We start from the raw sequence: 18,330 nt of genomic DNA on the forward strand, positions 1-18,330 counted from the left end.
TCCACAACCAGCAAAGATATCCTGCCTGGCTTTGCATTTCTTGGCTGCACATAGTTCCAGTGAAACCCTCGATGCTATTTGAACACTGGGTGGGATTTTTTAGGTTTTTTTTCCTTTTTTTTTTTTTTTTGTGTGTAGTTTAATTACAGTGAGGCTGTGCACTGCCTCTCCATTAATATTACAGTAAATTTCAGCAGAAGATTAAATTTCTCTAAAGTAGTAAATTGCAGGGGAAAGAGGAGGAAAGTCATGGTGGAGGAAAATAAGTACATTATAGGTCCTTTATTAGATAGAAGCCCATGGCATCAGGCAGACTGGTTCTTACAAACACACACATATGAGAAAAACAGGGGCTGCATCAATCAGCTTATCAAAATCACTTAATAGAAATGGGCTTCTGCTGAATGTGTGGAGTGCAATAAAACATCAGTGCAAGGCTGGACGTGTATTAACTGGCACAGAAAGATTATGGCATGTCCATTACTGAGCTTCCTCCTCCTGCTGGCTGCAGAGAGGGCCAGACTCCTCCATAATGTGTTCCTCGACCTCCTCCTCCCCTCCCAAATTTATTTTATTACCCTTGTTATGGGCAGGCACACGATAAAATGACATTAGAGGCAGAACAGCCACATCAGAGATGCTGACTCTGCCCTGAACATCAACTGTACTTCATAAGGGCTATGTAAAGACCTTGTTAATCCAGTGTCATCTGAGAGCACAGAAGAAATGAAAATGGGTGAAAGTCCTACTCAAGCACTTCTTATCTCCTGCTGGTCCCTTCCCAGCACCCCTGGGCTGTCCATCCTGCCCTGCTCTGGGATTTGGGGGAGCCTTGGGATGGCCAACAGCTGGGCAAGGTTTAATGGAGATGATGGCAACCCCTAGAGCATGGGCAGGTGAAGGTTTTCCATGGGAGCCACGGGGTCTCAGTGCATTAAAAGTTCAGTTAATGTCAATATTCATTGTGGTGTGTGTGCACGAGGAGGGGAGGGAGCAGCTGGGACACCCAGGGGTGGGGCAGCAGCTCAGGCTCTGAGCCCTTCTCTCATCAAACTCATTTTCCATGGAGGTGCCAGTGCTTCATGGATGAATAATCCAGATTATAAAACACCACTTAGTATTTTTTAGCCATTTATGCAGGTATTGGAAGGGAGAACTGCTTGGTCTACTAGAGCCAAATGGGCTGTGCCAGCAGGGACATGGGGACAGGGCTCCAGGGGCCTTGGACAGGCAGGAACGTGTGTGCTGGATAGATGAGATACCAGAGGGGATGGATGTGTGTGTGTGTGTATATATACAGATATATATGGCAACAAAAAATCATTTTAAAACCACTTTTTTGGCCCCAGCAACTGTGCTTAAAATCAAACAAGAGATGAAGGAATTTTTCAACCCAAATCATAAGAGACCCTGGGGGGGGGGGGGGGGGGGGGGGGGCACAGGATTATGGACACTTATAACTAATGCAAAATAAACAAGGCAAAATTATATGTAATTACTCCTAAAGTCGTTTGCTTGTTTCAGTAATTGACCTGTGCATTCTTTAATCTTTAATGCTCCTTTAAAATGCAGCCTCAGGGACTCATAACATTTATTGACGTTTGTCATGGTTAAGGCTCTGGAGGAACTGGGCTTTATTAGAAGTCTTCAAAGAAATATCAATTTAGGGATAAGCAGCATTAATATTTTGTACACAACATCATCTGCTTAGAAAGCTTTACTAGATTCCTTTATGTCTTAGAAAAAGATGGCAAAGAAGGGCAGTGCTGGGAGTGGCTTAGTTTAGAACCTGCTGCCGCTAATTTAGTGGATTTTATTAATAAAAAAATGAAGTTGTGGTTTAATAAAATTTAAAAGGTTGATGCAGGAGACACTGCTGTGTCTGTTCATGGTGGCAAGAGAGTTCTGTTCCACACTGGGTGGAGAGAGGAGCACCAGGAGAGCAGCTGGGGGAGTGATTCCCTCTGACACTGCTGGGTGACCTTGCCAGGTGTCACTTGCGTTTTCCTTCTGTGTGCTCCTGTCCCTGTCACAGGGGCTGAACTCCACAAACCAGCTTCAAATGTTAGGGATTCTCCAGTCTGAAGGCTCTGCACATTTCTGAGTGTCCACAGGGCTGGTGGGAAGGGTTTTTGTTGTTGGTTGCCACTCAAATTTTGTTGTTGGCAAACATTGTGCAAAAAAAACCCCAACCAAACCGGGGAGCACCAGCAATGAGCAGCCTGGTTGAAACCTGTTCTTTTTGCCATTTGGGAGGGTGAAAAGCACTGAGTATTTATCATGTTTTAATAATTCTCATATTTTTGTATTTCTCATATGGGGGATATTGCAAATAGCTCAGAGAGTTTGTGCCATTGCTCCTTTCCCAGGTGCTGCTCTTTCCCAGGCACTGCAGATCTGCTTTGGCAGGTAATGGCTTAGGAGCAGCAGCGTTCAGAGAATCCCACAATGGCTTGTGTTGCAAAGGACCTTTAGGTTCTCTCATTCCACCCCCTGCCATGGGCAGGGTCACCTTCCATGATCTCAGGGTGCTCCAAATCCCATCCAACCTGGCCTGGACACCTCCAGGGATGGGGCAGCTTCTCTGGGCACCCTGTGCCAGGGACCCACCACCCTCACAAGCAAGAATTTCATCCTAATATCCCATCTAACCCTGCTCTCTGTCAGTTTGAAGCCATTCCCCTGATGAGTTTGCTCAGTTTTTAGCAGCAGCTGACATTTGTGTTTCCCTGGGTGGACCAGGGGGACGCAGGGTCCTCTCCAAGCATCCCCTGGATTGCTCCCCCTGGAGCAGACCCTGCCTCCAGCCCAGGGTTCTGTAGTGCTCCTCAAAGGCTGCATTCTGATGCCAGAGATGCCACTGTCCCACCTTCCTAAGGCTTCCTCACTGGGCAAAGGCTCTTACTAAAAATGGTTATTTTGCCATCCGCTGTTGAGTTGAGTTTCCTCCAGCTTTGGCACAAAGAACTGATATTATCTTTCCTTCCTGGGCTCAGGCAGGCCACCCACAATCATCTGAGCTTCTGGTGGATTTTCCTTCTCTCCCTCTGTCCTTGGATTCCTTCTCTGTTAAATCAATAAAATAATTGTGGGGCCAACTGGAAACCCCTCTGACACTGAAACTGGGGCTCAGCAAAGGCCATTTCTGAGGAATCTGTGCTGCTTTTCTTTGAAGTGAAAAGAATCCAAGTGTTTTCTTAAAGAAATGAGAGCTTTAACAATTGGCGTATCTATGGTGCTGTTGGAGTAAGGGACTTGTGTTTAGATAGGGGCCAGATTGGAAACCCATGTGACTGAGTAGTCATTTTCAGAAGTATTTGGGTTGCTGCCAGCAAGGCTCCTGGTGGGTGTAGGTTTTGGGGACATCAGCAGCATTCTTAGGGAGCTTAAATTCAGTCTCTCTTTAGCTGTCCCCGCCTCTCCACCTGGTGTGACAGCAGATAAGCTGCCATCAGGTGATGGTTTTGAAGCGAGGTATTCTTTTTGTCTTTAAGGGAGACAGCCTCCCCCGCCCTGCCGCGGCTGTGCCAGAACAAGGCTTCCAGCAGAGTGGCAGAGTTGAGCTGCCTCTCGCATTAAACACCAGAGATTTCATTAAATGGCAGAGGAGGGAGCTTGTGTGGAGGGGAGGCTCACCCCAGAGACATTACAGATTGTCTCATGCTATTTAAGTGGGCTAAAATTAGAGGGAAAGAATCTGCGGCTAATTGGACTTGTGCATTAATCATAGTCTGCTGCTGGAGTACTTCACCCATTAGAATGTGTTAATTTGGTAATTACAAGGTGAGGGGGAGGTCTCTCTTTGTAATCCAAAGCCCTTCTTCATGCTTACTGCACGTATCAGGAACAGGTAGAGTGAGAGGCTGGAGGCAGGATTAGGTGTGGGGGTCCCTATTACCACCTCCCACCCCACCTGTGAACACACACAGGCTCCCCAGCTCCAGACACCTATAATTAAACTGGGTTGGATATTGGGAGCAGAAGGTCCTTCATTCCAGTTAACAGGTAATTAATTGTATCTCAGTTTCCATTGTAATTCCCCCTTGTCCCTTGTTATAAGAAATAATGTAAATGTTCAGTGGCCTGCCGTGTTTGGGAGGGAGGGGCTTCTCCCTTCTCCTCTCTTCCTAAGGTTCCTCTGAAGGGTTTGGGGGGCTCAAGGAAGGTCTGGAAGAGCTGTCCCTGTCTCTGTCCCCATTGCAGAAGACATAGATTTGCAGGCATGATCGTGCAGCTGAGATAAAATGGGTTGTTTAATGTCATATATCCCATAGATATCAGGATGAAGGTTTTACAGTGAAGCCCTGGAAAAGGTTGTCCAGAGAAGATGTGGCTTCCCCATCCCTGGAAATATTCAAGGTCAGGTTGGATGGGATTTGAGCAGCCTGGCCTCATGGAAGGGTCATTTTCCTTCCATGGGAGGGGGATGGACATCCATTTAAAAATCCCTTCCAACTCAAACCACTCTGTGATTCTGTGGCTCCAATTTGTTCATGGATTTACCTTGCTCGTAAGGGCTGCCTTGCCTCCCTCCTGACAGGTTCTGCTAAATTCAGAGGTGCTTCATGAATCAGGGCAGATGGGAAAATAGAGAAGAGAATTAACAAGACGGGGAACAGGCAGAAAACTCGGGCAGGGAAATGTAAGAGACTAAACACTGAGACAGCTAGTGCAAAATATGGATTTTTCTGAGGGATGTAAAACACTAATGAGTAAAAACACTGAGATGTATGTGCTCTAATGAGAAGCAGATCAGACTGGAGCTTGCAAAGCAACGCTGCCTCCAGTGCCTTTATTCTGGCAGGAGGCTCCTTCCCCAGCTCTGCCCTCAGAGATGCTCAGAGAGGAGAAGCCCCTCCATGTGAAATCCCATTTTTCCCTCTCCCTGTCCATTTGCTGCTTTACCTGTGGGGTCACCAGCCTTTCGGGGGGGGTGGTTTCCACTGCAGCTGGAACCTGGGCAGGGCAGCGTTTGCTGGCAGGACCCTGCTGTGCTGACAGAGCCCCGCACAACCCCTGCAGTCGTTGCCAGCCCATTTCCCAGCCTATTTCCCCGCAATCGCAGCTGCTCCCTCATCTCTGCAAAGGTCGCAGCAGTGACTTCAGCTGTGATATATTTGCTGGGCAGCCCCGGTGGTTGCAGGCAGCCCTCACAAACAGTGACCTGAAGTGGTGACCTCCACAAACCACATCATTTTCCACTTGGGCACCTCCAGATTGGCTCTCTGGATCTGCAGAACCAGAAGGCCAGTTTTGACTCCCGTGCAATAATTTGCTGCCTCATTAGCACTAACTCCTTCAAGGGGCACCTTTAATGTTACTAAGCCTAAAAATGTGACCTATTTCCCCCTCCTCTGTTACAGCTCCTTGCAAATTCCCTATCGTTAATCTGTGTGTACTCTCATCCTTCCACACCTCCTCCTGAAAGATCAGAAGTCTTGTGAGCAAAATAAAAATCCTGCCCTCAAATGGGTCCAGATGCTGTGTCACAGCCAAACTGAAACCTTGCAGAATATATTTCATTTATTAATGAAGGAACTGGTGCTAGAGGGACACAAAGGGGAGCTCAGCCTTCTTCTGAGGCCTGTCTGCTCTCTGGTGTTACAATTTAGGACCATTGAAGGGCATTTTTCAGTAAAATACTTCACAATAAACCAACAGCAGGTACCAAGGGCAGGAAGTGCAGATTTTAATTTTATTAAACTTGTAAACTTGCAATAAACTATAAGAAAATAATTTGTGGTCAAAACAGCCCCGTTTTTATTTAAAATTATTTGCATTTTCTGAAACCAACGCTGGAAATTGGAGGTGTGAGAAGGATCTTTTTAGTACTATAAACTGTGCATGTGGGCTACAGACTGTACCCATCAGAATAAAGTGATTACCACCCTCATTAAGTGGATAAAGACCATTCACTGCCTTCTGTTTCGGGGATGACTAATGTGAAATCACGTTCAACACAGTGGATGCTAAAGGGATAATTTTGTTGGAACAGATCTATAATGCACAGTGACTAGGTGTGAAAGGCACTTCTTCTGTGCAAGGCACTTTGCACATCCAGGCTCAGCTTCTGGATTAATTAGCAGCCATCCTGAGGAGCTGGTGCTGCCAGGCCAGGTTCACGTGTGATAATCGAGTGCTTTTAACTCCATGATCACAGAATCATTTCTTACAGGTCTTTTGGAAAAACCTTTAAGACCTCGAGTCAAACCTCTGCCAAGGCCACCAATAAACCATGTCCCATTTTTGCAGTTTTTAAATCATGGGGACTCCACCTCTCCCCCGGCAGCCTCTTCTGGTGCTCAGCAGTGCTTTGGTGAAGAAATCTTTCCTGAGGTCCAACCTAAACCTCCCCCGGTGCTGCTTGAGATTATTTCCCCTTGTTCTGTTACCTGGGAGAAGAGCCTGGCCCCCACCTGGCCTCAACCTGCTGTGAGGCGCTTGTAGAGAGCAATAAATTCTCTCCTCAGCCTCCTTTTCTCCCCTGAGGTTCCCCCAGTTAACATCCAGACTTCACCTCAGTCTCACTGAAGCTTTGACTTTGCATATCCAGATATTTTATTATATATATTTTATTATTATATATTTTATTTTATATATATATTATATATATTATTTTATTTTCTATATATATTTTATTATGTTATTATTATATATTTTATTATATATAATACAATATATAATTATATTATATATTGTTGTATAATATTAAATATTAATATTATATATACTATATATTTTATAATCTTATAATAGTATATACATTAAATATAATATATTATTATCGTATAATATTATAATATAGCATATAATTATATATAATACTATACAATATAATATCTAATATATAATTACATATTATATCATATAATGAAATATAAAATATGAACTATACAATAATTTTAAATTATTATTTTATAATGTATAGATTATAATTTATATACTGTATAAATTATTAAATTATATAATATATTAATTATACCTTATATAATTTATATTATATTATATTATATTATATTATATTATATTATATTATATTATATTATATATATTCTATTATATATTTCCAGATATAATTCCATTCATTTTGTCAGTGAAATTTTTTTTCCTTTTTTTCTTTATTTTTTTTTCTAATTGAGCTTCTCAGAATGAGTTGATTCTGAGACATTTGTTTCAAAATTGAAAATGAAATTTTGGAATTCTGAGTATTCCATTTGTCTTCCTTATGCTTTTATTATCCATCTCCCATATCTCTGTGTTTTATTTCATGACATCAAACTGGCAGATGCCTGTTACAAAAGGTATAATTCCTTGCAGAAGACAAAAAGTTGTTTTGATCAGTATTTAGTAGATGCCATTACTTCAAAAAACAGCAGCATTTCACCTACTACTCACCTACTCTTTTGGTAGGTTCACTCTAGTCACAACAGACAAACCAATGCATAATTACCATAAATAAGAGATTTAATGTGTTTCACTGACATTTGGGGCTGTTCTTGAACAGAAGGCTTTACAAAATGCCATCTTTTCATGGGGAAATCAATCAGTAATAATTTCCAGCAACCGTTTTCCTTTCAAGAACTCCTCCCTGCTTGTTTCTCCCATAAACCTGGAGGCAGTGTGGGATGCAAGCGAGCTTATGGGGCCCTGCAGAGTCCTCTCTGGTGCCTGTGTCTCTCTTTGTTCCTGTTGGGTTGCAGAGTTGGTGGCTCACCAGTGTCACTGTCATATTTTCTGAAAAATCCCCTCGCCAGGATTTCTTTTCCTGGGAAGCTGAGAAGCCTCAGAGAAAAATGAAAACAATATTATCTCATTTGCTTCTCCTGTGTGTTGCAGCTTTGGAATGTGGTTTGGAGATTGTTTCTCCGACAGGTGAATGTTTGATTGGTTTCATGTGGATTGTTTTAACTTAACGACCAATCACGGTCAGGCTGTGTCAGAACTCTGGAAGGAGTCATGGGTTTTTATTATTATCTTTGTAGCCTTCTGTCTGTATCCTTTCTCTATTCTTTAGTATAGTTTTAGTGTAGTGTTCTTTTATATGATATAAGAACATAAAATAATAAATCAGCCTTCTAAGAACATGGAGTCAGATTCATCATTTCCTCCTTCGTCCTGGGGACCCAGCAAACACCACACACCAGAACAGTTTATGTGTTCCCCTTGGGTTGCAGAGCTGGTGGCACACAGAACAATTTGTGCCTGTTGGGTTGCAGAGCTGGTGGCACACCCAGAGTACCAGAGCAGTTTATTTTTGGTAAAACCTTGCTGCCATCCCACAGCTGAGGTTACACTGAGGGTCAGGCTCTGAGCCCGAGGCTGTAACAAACCCAGCTGTGTTGGGCTGAGCTCTGGGCTTTTCTCAGAGCAGTTCCTGAGCCCAGCCCAGCTGCTCAAGTGACCACTCAGAGCTACAGGTGACTTCTCAGAGCTCCAAGTGACCACTCAGAAGTGCAGATGACCGCTCAGAGGTGCAGGTGACCACTCAGATCTGCAAATGACCACTCAAAGGTGCAGATGATGACTCAGAGCTGCAGGTGACCACTCAGAGCTGCAGATGATTATTCAGAGCTCCAAGTGACCAGTCAGAGCTGCAGGTGACCACTCAGAGCTTCAAATGACCACTCAGAGCTGCAGGTGACCACTCAGAGGTGCAAGTGACCACTCAGAGGTGCAGGTGACTGTGACAGCCCCTCTCACTGTCCTTCCCTTGGGCAAACACCTCTGAAAGGCACCGTGCCCAGAGGCTCTGCATTCCCACCATGCCCCATCCAGCCACCTGATCCATTGTTGGGTGGGTTGTTTGCCATTGTTTATGGACAATCCAAGCTCCACAGAGGAGGAAACTCTTCTGTGAAGTCCTGGACTTGTTCATACAGCCCGAGCTCCAGGTGAAAGGGACTGATTTGGCTTTGGCATTAAGAGGAACCCCCACTGGGCAGGTGACAGAGGAGCTGTGCCCTCACACGAGCTGTGCCAGCCCCCTCAGCCCCATCAGCTCCTGCTGCTTGCTCCATGGCCCAAGCCCTGCTGCCCAGGGATGAAATGGGATGGCAGCACCTGGATGAGGGAGCTGCTCTCATTGCACTGACATTCACCTGCTCCCTCAGCTGCTGAGACACTGAATGGCTCCAGCTCCTCCTGTATTCCCCTTATCCCAAGACATCAGAGCTGTTTTGGGGACTTTTCTTTCCCCAGCAGGCCCTGATGTGGGCAAGGGAAGGCAGAGCAGTGGCCAGGCTGCCCTGCAGGGCAATTCCTGCCCGTGAGGAGCAGCCCCAGGACTGAGCCTGCCCTGCCTGTGGTCCCAGAGAGGACAGTGGCTGAGCTGGGCAAGGAAACAAATGATCTTACAAAGCCATGTAGATATATGTGAAGCATATTTGCTGTTTTTATTTAGGTCAAAGATTCAAACAAATGCAAACAAAATTCCTTTTTTCCTGTTGCTATCAACAACTGTCAGCACAGACATGTAAAGTCAGTGTTTGGGTTGAGCTTACAGCAATAATAAGATTTTAGCTGCATTGAAAAAACAGTTCACCATGGCACTAAGAAATAGTAATGACTGCTCAAGAAGTGTTTTGTGCTTTTTTCTTCCAGTTAAGGTTGTTTAGTTTTTTTAAACTGCCTATTAAAAATGTGTTTGGGCATGTTTTCCATAGAGCCACACTGCTGAGCTGGCAGTGGATGCATGTGAGCATTTAGGGGGGTGGGTGTGCTCCTTGGGGTGAGCTATTGGTGTCTTTAGAGCAATGGCTTTGAGAACCTGTTGTGTTTTCAGCATTTGTGCAAACACCTTGTCTTCCACAGATGCCACAGAGTGTAAATCCACAGGAAGCCTGTCGCAGACATCTTTTATGGAAAATCCTTTCCTTAGGATTTTTCCTCCTGAGAAGCTGAGAGGTCTCAGGAACAAAATATAAACAATGGTTATCTGCTGCTGTGGCAATGCAACAGGTGCATCTGGGATTGGTCTCATGTGGTTGTTTCTAATTAATGGCCAATCACAGCCCAGCTGGCTCAGACAGAGAGCCGAGCCACAAACCTTTGTTATCATTCCTTCCTATTCTATTCTTAGCCAGCCTTCTGAGGAAATCCTTTCTTCTATTCTTTGAGTATAGTTTTAATATAATATATATCATAAAATAATAAATCAGCCTTCTGAAACATGGAGTCAGATCCTCGTCTCTTCCCTCATCCAAGAACCCCTGTGAACACGGCCACAGAAGCCAATGTTGGTGTTGCTGTGCTCCTAAAAGCTTTTTTTTTGGGAAAGCCATTGATAGTTTACTGGTGGTGCTGGTTTTTTAGGTACCCAGCACTGGTGGATATTCCCAGAGGGAGCAGAGGGATGTGGAATTAGGCTGGATTTGAAACCTGGGGTCTGTGCTTGCCTGTGGTTCCCATATAAGCGCCCTCAGCTCTTCGAGAGCAAATATTGCACCAGATCTTTGGGGAGTGTGGAGCACAGGCCTGTGCTGCTTTGCCCTATTTGCCTGTTCTCCCCACATTTCTGATACTAAAATGAAGCAGAAAGACTTTATTTGCTCCAGCTGCAGTGGAAGGCAGTGCTGGAAATGCACCACTGAGCCCTGATTCTTCCTTCCTTCCCTTAATTGTGTCCTTCGAAAGCAGAGTCCTCTAGTGCTAAAAGAAGATGATGGCAAACTGCCTTGTTAACCTATTTTAAGTAAATCTGTATTGAGTTTCCTGCTGTGCCTAAAAGCTGGAAGTCCCAGTAGAGTTTTATATTTTATCCCTGCACTAGCTTTCTCTCTGGACTTTAATTCCCCACTTCCTCTTTCTTCTACCCCCAAAGAAATGCAAATTTAATTTCACAGGAAATAAGGATATGCTTGAATAAGACAAGATTTTTTTTTTTTTGGCCAATATCTCTGTGTCTCCCACTGGTTAGGAGCTGATTTTGAGGGATCTAACATTTTGCCTTTCTTAAAACAAATTCTTTGCATACAGCAGCCTCCCACAGACTCCTTTAGCACAGAAAGGCAAAAGAATTTTAGCAGAGAAAATTCTGCATGGAAGAAAAGGACAGCACAGGCCACCTGTATGATATTAGGAGGAGACGAGCGAAAAGATATTGCTGATCTGTATTAATAATTAATTTAATTTTCTATAGCCCTCTTATAAAAGTTCCTCAACAAATTTGCAGAGTGTATAATATATGTATCACTGAATTGTAGCTATTTCTGGAGTACTTCATCTGTTCCACTGCAGACATGGGGATGGTTTTTAATAGTTTAGGTCAGTAAGTCATTATGAAAGCCTCCACTGAAATAATACTCTTGAAATAATAATATTGGATGTGGGCTATATTGTTAAAGGGCTTTTTTTTTTTTCTTTTCTCCTTCATTATGAGTTCCTGCTTTCTTTCTGTTGTGATATGACATATGGGTTGCAGCAATAGCCACTGGACCTGCATGGAACACTGGAAGAATATTTAACTTTTTTCTAAAGAGGATTTAACAGTAAAATATAAAGAATGAGATACAGCCATGGACTGCTAAAAGGTGCTCCAGCCCCTGTGTCCTTACCAAATAAGAACATCCAGAGAGATCCTTACTGGGGATTTTTATTACTCATCACAGTCGTCCAGACACTGGCAAAGTTCTTGGGGAAAAAAAAAAAGTGCTGGTTGCTGGTGTCATTTGTAAATTTTACCTGAAACAAACTTCTCACCCTCACCCTGGTGTCCATCCACGCTGGCTAATCCCCACCTTGGAAAGATATTTTCTGAACTTGGCTCTGGCTCTGCTCAGCCAAGCCCCAGGCTGCAGCCCAGGCCTGTCCTTGCCCTTAGGCTCGTGTTTAAGTGCTTTGCTAATTCAGGACAGGAATCTTCACCACATCCCGTAAGATGCTTGTTTATCTTTTTACCTTCTTAGCAAAGCTCCAAGCGTTGGGGACCTGGCAAAGCTCTCCACCAGTGGTGTGGCTGGCAGGAAGGTCTGGGCAGAGGGATATATCTGGGAAATTGGGTCTAAAATGCAAGAGCAGCAGCCCAGGGTGATGGCAGTGTGGCTAGGCAACAGCATGGGGAGAGGAGAAATGATCTCTCTTTGTCAGACAGCAGAGCTGTTAGAGGTTATGAGATTCTTTTATTGCACTAATTTGCAGTGCAATGTGCTGACATTCTCTCCCTGTTGCACAGAGAATATATAAATTATGCCTGCAGGACGATTAACTGTTTGTCCAGGCTAATTGTCAGTATTAAATCTTGCTCAGTCACAGTTTTAAAGCTTAATTTAAACTCTCTATCTTTAAGGAATCTGCACTCCCACTCCCCCTCCCACCACAGGGAAAAAAATAATAAAGATTTAATGGTTTAAGTCAGTTCCCTTTGTAAGAGCTAAAGTTATAATTGGGTGTGTGGATGGTGGAAGCATCTGCACACGATGAGCCTGTGGAGTTTTCCTTTTGCTTTGGCCATGATGTTCATTTCAAATCCCATTGTCTTTGCTACCCTGTATTAATTTCTGAATTATGTATTATTGTTCTGAGACCCCGGAGCCACAGCTATTCCCCACATCTATTACTGCATAAATCTTTACTGTGTGCTTAAACCAGCAATGATTCATCCTGAAAGATGGAGAGAAGCACCAGTGCTAGAGAAAAATCTCTCTCCTGGTGAAATGGCCACAAATCCCATGCTCAGACCTGGGAGGGTGGCTGGGGAGGGAGGGCAGGCAGGGAGGAGCTGCACAGGCAGGAGAGGGATGGAGCTCACCATGGGTTTGGGCACTGCATCCTCACACAGTGCAGGGACAGACCTGGCTGTGCAGGTGATGCCCAGGGGGAATTCTCAAGCTGCACCAAGGGAAATACAGGTTGGATATTAGGGAAAAGTGTTTTACACAAAGGGTGACAAAGTTCTGGAATGGCTGCCCGGGGAGGTGGTGGAGTCCCCATCCCTGGGTGTGTTTAACAAAGCCTGGATGTGGCACTGGGGGCCAGGGTTTGGGTGAGGTGTTGGGGCTGGGTTGGACTCGATGATCTTGAAGGTCTCTCCCAACCCAGTGATTCTGAATTCTGCAAATTCCTGCTCTCCTGTGTCAAGGGCCAGCCCTCTGGGTGAGGCCCATCCTCGTGGTGCCACAGGTGATGAAGATCACTGGCCACACTGGCAGTGATTTCACATTTCCAATTACTTGTGTTTTCTTCTATGGTGATTCTTAATTTAGACTCCTGTAAAGACACAGATGTATGAAGTTGGCCCATCTCCTCCTAGAATTTGTAGCAGCAGTGCTGAAGTGTCTGTTCCTCATCTCTGCTTGTCCCTAGGTTTGATTTTTGGCAGCTCTGTGCCAGCAGCATGAGTTTAGCTGATGGTTACCCCATCCTTGTGATGCTTCAGATTTTAGTTTTTCTATTTTTCACATTCTGTGCTGCTTTAGTGTGTGGGTCTGAGCTTCACATGAGGGGATGCTGAGCTCTGTGCACAGAGCAGGGAGACAAAACAATTCCTGCTCCAGCTGGGCACCAAGGACAAATGATCCAAATCTCAGCCCCAGAGCACAAACACCGTGGGCTGGAGAGAGAAAAACAAGGATGGGACTGGATGGGCTAAAGCTGGAATTGGACAATGAACTGCAAGATGCAAATGGAGCAGAACTGATCACAGTGAGAGACCCCGTGCCCGGCCGTGCATTTTGGGACCATTTTGGTTCATCTTGGGTGTAGCCCTGGCTGGGCTCTTGTGCTGCCCAAGGTGGATCCATTGAGGAGATCCTTTTAATAAACCCCTGCTTTATTCTTTAGCTCTGTCCAGCCTCTGTTCTAGGCCAGCCTGCACAAGGCATCACTTGCTGGAGCCAAGGCCTGGCTGTCAGTGGCTGTCACTGCCCTCAGCACACCTGGGCACCCCACTTCAGCTCTGTGTGCTGCAGTTCCAGCAAATGACAAGGTGGCATCTCACCTTGGTTTTAAATGTACCTGATTGCATCGTTCCTGGCCTTGGTTCAGCTTCAGAACTCCAGGGTCTGCCATGAGCCTGGTACTGACCCCACAGCTTGGGGTGGGCAGCATTGAGGGTCATGGAGTCACAGAATGGGTTGGGTTGGAAGGGACCTTAAAGATCAGCTCATTCCATCCCCTGCCATGGGCAGGGACACCTCCCACTGTTCCAGGGTGCTCCAAGCCCTGTCCAGCCTGGCCTTGGGCATTTCTAGAGGTCCAGGGGCAGCCACAGCTTCTCTGGGCACCCTGAGCCAGGGCCTCACCAACCTCACAGGGTCCTCCCAATACCCCATCTAATTCTGCCTTCTCTGAGTTTGAGACCATTCCCCTGTGTCCTGTCCCTCCATCCCTTGTCCCCCATCCCTCTCCAGCTCTCCTGGAGCCCCTTTAGGCACTGGAAGGGCTCTGAGCTCTCCCTGGATCCTTCTCCTCTCCAGGTGAGCACCCCCAGCTCTCCCAGCCTGGCCAGAGCAGAGGGGCTCCAGCCCTTGGAGCATCTCCATGGCCTCCCCTGGACTCTCCACATTCTGTGCTGGCTGACCTGACTTGTGCCAGAACTGAGATCAAGGCTCAAAAGGATTTCAGAGATTCTATTTCATGTTGTGATTTCTGTAGGACACAGTGCCATTGGAGAGTTTGGGGCTTCAATCTTGAGCCCTTTTGGGTTTTCTCTGATCTCTTGAAAGACTTTTTAACAGGACTTTGTTTTCTGGAGAAGAGCAGGAGAGAAAATGCTCCTTGTGCTGTTAATCTGTGCTGCAGGATTTGTTCCTGTGCCACAGGTCAGAGCTGAGCATGTTCTCACTGGGTGAAAGGGGTCAAGCTCTTTGTGACCTGGGGCAGGTGGTAATTGAAAATCAGGCAGCTGTGGGTGGAAATGAGCCTGGTGACGTGGTGACATAACCAGCCTGGTCCCTCTGTTCCTGGAAAATGACAGTGGTGACAGCCAGGAGGGAGAGCTGAGAGGCTGATGCCTTGCACAGCTCCTGACCCCAGCTCTGTGCACTGCGATGGGGATGAGATGTGGGACTGCTGAGCACAGATCTGTGCTCTCTGCCTGGTGAAGGAGCAGGTTTGGATGTCCCTGGGAACTGGGAAAGGTGAGCAGGTCAGTACCTGCAGGAGAGAGCAGCCACCTGGGAGCTGAGGAGGAAACAGTTCTCACCAATCCTGCTCCTTCTGACATTACAGGAACAAAAGGACTCTGCTGTTCTGCTCTGTTAGAGCTTCCTTTAGCAGTGACAGCTTTCCTCACTTCTTCTCTGAAATCTGCAACATTAGGGTGAGTGAAAGCTGGGGGGAGGAGGAGAGAGCCAAGTCAGTGTGGAGAGGAATGCCTGACAGGAACCCCCAGGTAGGAGAGGAGATTTGGCAGATGAAAAAGGAGGAGGGCTGAGCACAGGTGGCACAGGACAACCTGAACCCTTGGTCTGTTTTGCATGGAGAAGGAAGCAGGGGAGGATTTCAGAGCTGTGTGCAGGGCAGGGCAGCCAGTCCCTCTGCTCTGCCCCTGCCCCAGGAGCTTTGGTGTGAGCAGAGAGCTGGCAGCTCCCTGCCTGGCCCAGGGACTGCGCTGCAGGATTTGTCAGTGGGGGTGCATGGGATATTAATATTAATATTATTATTATTATTATTATTATTATATTATTATTATTATATTATTATTATTATTATTAATAATAATAATAATAATAATAATAATAATAATAATAATAATAATAATTTGCTTTATTACATCTGTAAAACAGAGCAGCCAGTCAGGCCCCATGGTGCACAATTCCTGCTTCCAGGTCTGGCACCCCTGCACACGAGCATGGGCCTGTTATTATTTTGGGAGAACCACTTCTTGTGACTCCCAAGGGGAAGTGAGTATGTTTTGTGTGTGAGTTTGAATGACCCTATTGTAAATTTTAGCATTTTTGTTAAACCAGCAGAAGGGGAGAGGCTCTGAAGTCACAATTCTATGCCTGCCAAGAGCAGGACCAAGGCTCCTTCCAAGGAGCAGATCTTGACAAGAGATTTCTGCCTAATCCCAGCACCTAGCAGCTGGTTTATGCCTCCCAAAAGATTATTCTTATTTTTCTGGCTCTTATCCCAGTGATCATCAAAGCGAATATTCCCACTCTCCATCAGAAACCTCTCATTCCCTTTTTTGTAACTCAGATCTGGTGTCAGCCGGGTTTGACTGCCCAGGTGTAAAAGCAGGAGATGGGGCAGCAGTGGTGGCAGGGTTTGGGGTTTGTCTGTGTGAAAAACGCCAATCACTTGTTTTTAAAATTTAAAAGTTTAATAGTAATAAAATGGTTATAAAAAATAGTAATACAATTAGAGTAATAATAATTTGGACAATTTGAATTAGGAAAATATGAGACAATAGAAACAGAGAATTACAGACATCCAGGTACCTTTTCTGGGCAGCACAAGCCCGAAAAAGGTCCCATGTTAACAGAGGATTAACCCTTAAAAGCAATAGCCTGTGCATATTCATACACTTCATACATGATGCATAAATTCCATTCAAACACAGAATTCTGTCTGGTCATCATCAACTTCTTCCTCTGAATCCTAACAGCACCTTGAGGCAGGAAGAAGTTCATTTCTCCTGATAAGAGGGCAATAAATTCTCTTTCTCTGAAAGATTCAGGTGTCCTGTGGCTGCTATCTCAGTGCGAGTCCTTTCTTTAAAAAAAAAAATCCTATATAGCATAGTTTCTATTTTATAACCTAAAACTATATTTTTATAACCTAAAACTATATTGAACACACTACTTAAGAGAATTAATACAGCATTACTTTCTAACACCACACATCTAATATTCATTTTAATATTTGCGAAAAGCCAATCATAAAATACGCATTTTTCACAGTCTGCAAGCCCTGACTGCCTGCCCAGGACTGGGCAGTGGGAGAGGCTGAATCCAGGGCAGGCAATCCCCTGCTCCTGCTGCCTTCTTATTTCAGGCAGCTTTTCCACCCTGTGTCCTATTTGTCTTCCCTCTGAAGGGGGAGAGAAGTTAGGGCACAACTCTAGCTGGAATAGACTTGTAAGCAGGCAGTAACAGGAGTCCTTAAAACAGCGAAAACAGCGTGCAGGGAGGAAATAAAAATAAATACCTCTCCTAGGAGAACAAAAGAAGAGGGGCTGAAATACCTGGGATCACAGCCTGTGCTGGGGGAGAGCACGCAGGGGGAAGGCTGCTGAGCTTAGGCAGGGGAGATGCTGTCTTTAGCATATGCTCTGCATATTTTACTGCCAGAGAAGATGTGGCAATGATTTAATATGCAAAGGTAGATATGGCATTGATATGCATCCACACCGCATAACATGTGCATACATATTTCAGAGGTGCTACAAGAAAGTGCATCGCTGAAGGCAAGCATTTATCAGGCTCCTGGTCAAACGTTTGAGACCTTCACAGCCTTAGGAGATCCTGCAGCAGGAGGGGGGAAAAATAACACGGCTCGATTATTATTAGTGTTTTAAATAGCGAACGGCCAGGATGCTGGGGAGCACTGGGGCTGAGGGATGAGCTGGGTGAGGAGCAGCCGTGCGGGTAAACAAAGGCTGCAGAGGGGGATGGAGCCGCGAGAGGCAATCGCTCACCTGAGCCGGGCTCTCCTCCGCTCCGTTTGTGCTCAAGCCGCAGGAAATGAGAGGAGCCCGTCTGAGAGAGCCGCACTTGGGGCGGGCGGCTTTTGCCCCGTAGTTTTGGGGTTTTTTTTGTTTTTGGGTTTTTTTTTTGGTTTTTTGTTGTTGTTGTTGTTGTTTTGGGGTTTTTTGGGGTTTTTTTTTTGGTTTTTTGGTTGTTGTTTTTTGGTTGTTGTTTTGGTTTTTGGGGTTTGTTGCTGTTTTGTTTTTTGGGATTTTTTTTTTTGTTTGTGTGGTTTTTTATTGTTGGGTTTTCTTGGGTTTTTTTGGTTTGGTTTTTTTTTTTTTTGGTTTTTCAAGGGTTTTTGGGGGGGTTTTGGGTTTTTGTTTGTTTGTTTGTTTTTGGTTTTTTGGGTTTTTTGTGGGTTTTTTGGGTTTTTTGAGTTTGGTTGTTTTTTTTTCTTTCCTTCTGGAGAAGAGTGTTACGAAAATTAATCCACAAACACCAGAGCTTTATGTCCAAAAAGGAGACAGAGGAGTCCTTTTACTTTATTCTAATAAAGGGAGAGGCCATGGGACATTCCACTGGGATCTCTCAAATTTTTGGAGGATGCAGCCTCTTTTTATCCCAATTTCCTGGCCACATTTCCCTTCTCTCTTTCCCCATTTCTGAGGTACTTGAGAGGTACAGACAAGGAAAAGGGAGGTTTGTGGGGTTTTTTGTGGGGTTTTGGGGGGATTTTTTGTTTTTGGGGGTTTTTTGGTAG

The sequence above is a fragment of the Molothrus ater genome, chromosome 19 (genome assembly GCF_012460135.2).
Source record: "Molothrus ater isolate BHLD 08-10-18 breed brown headed cowbird chromosome 19, BPBGC_Mater_1.1, whole genome shotgun sequence".
Classification (NCBI taxonomy): Eukaryota; Metazoa; Chordata; class Aves; order Passeriformes; family Icteridae; genus Molothrus; species Molothrus ater.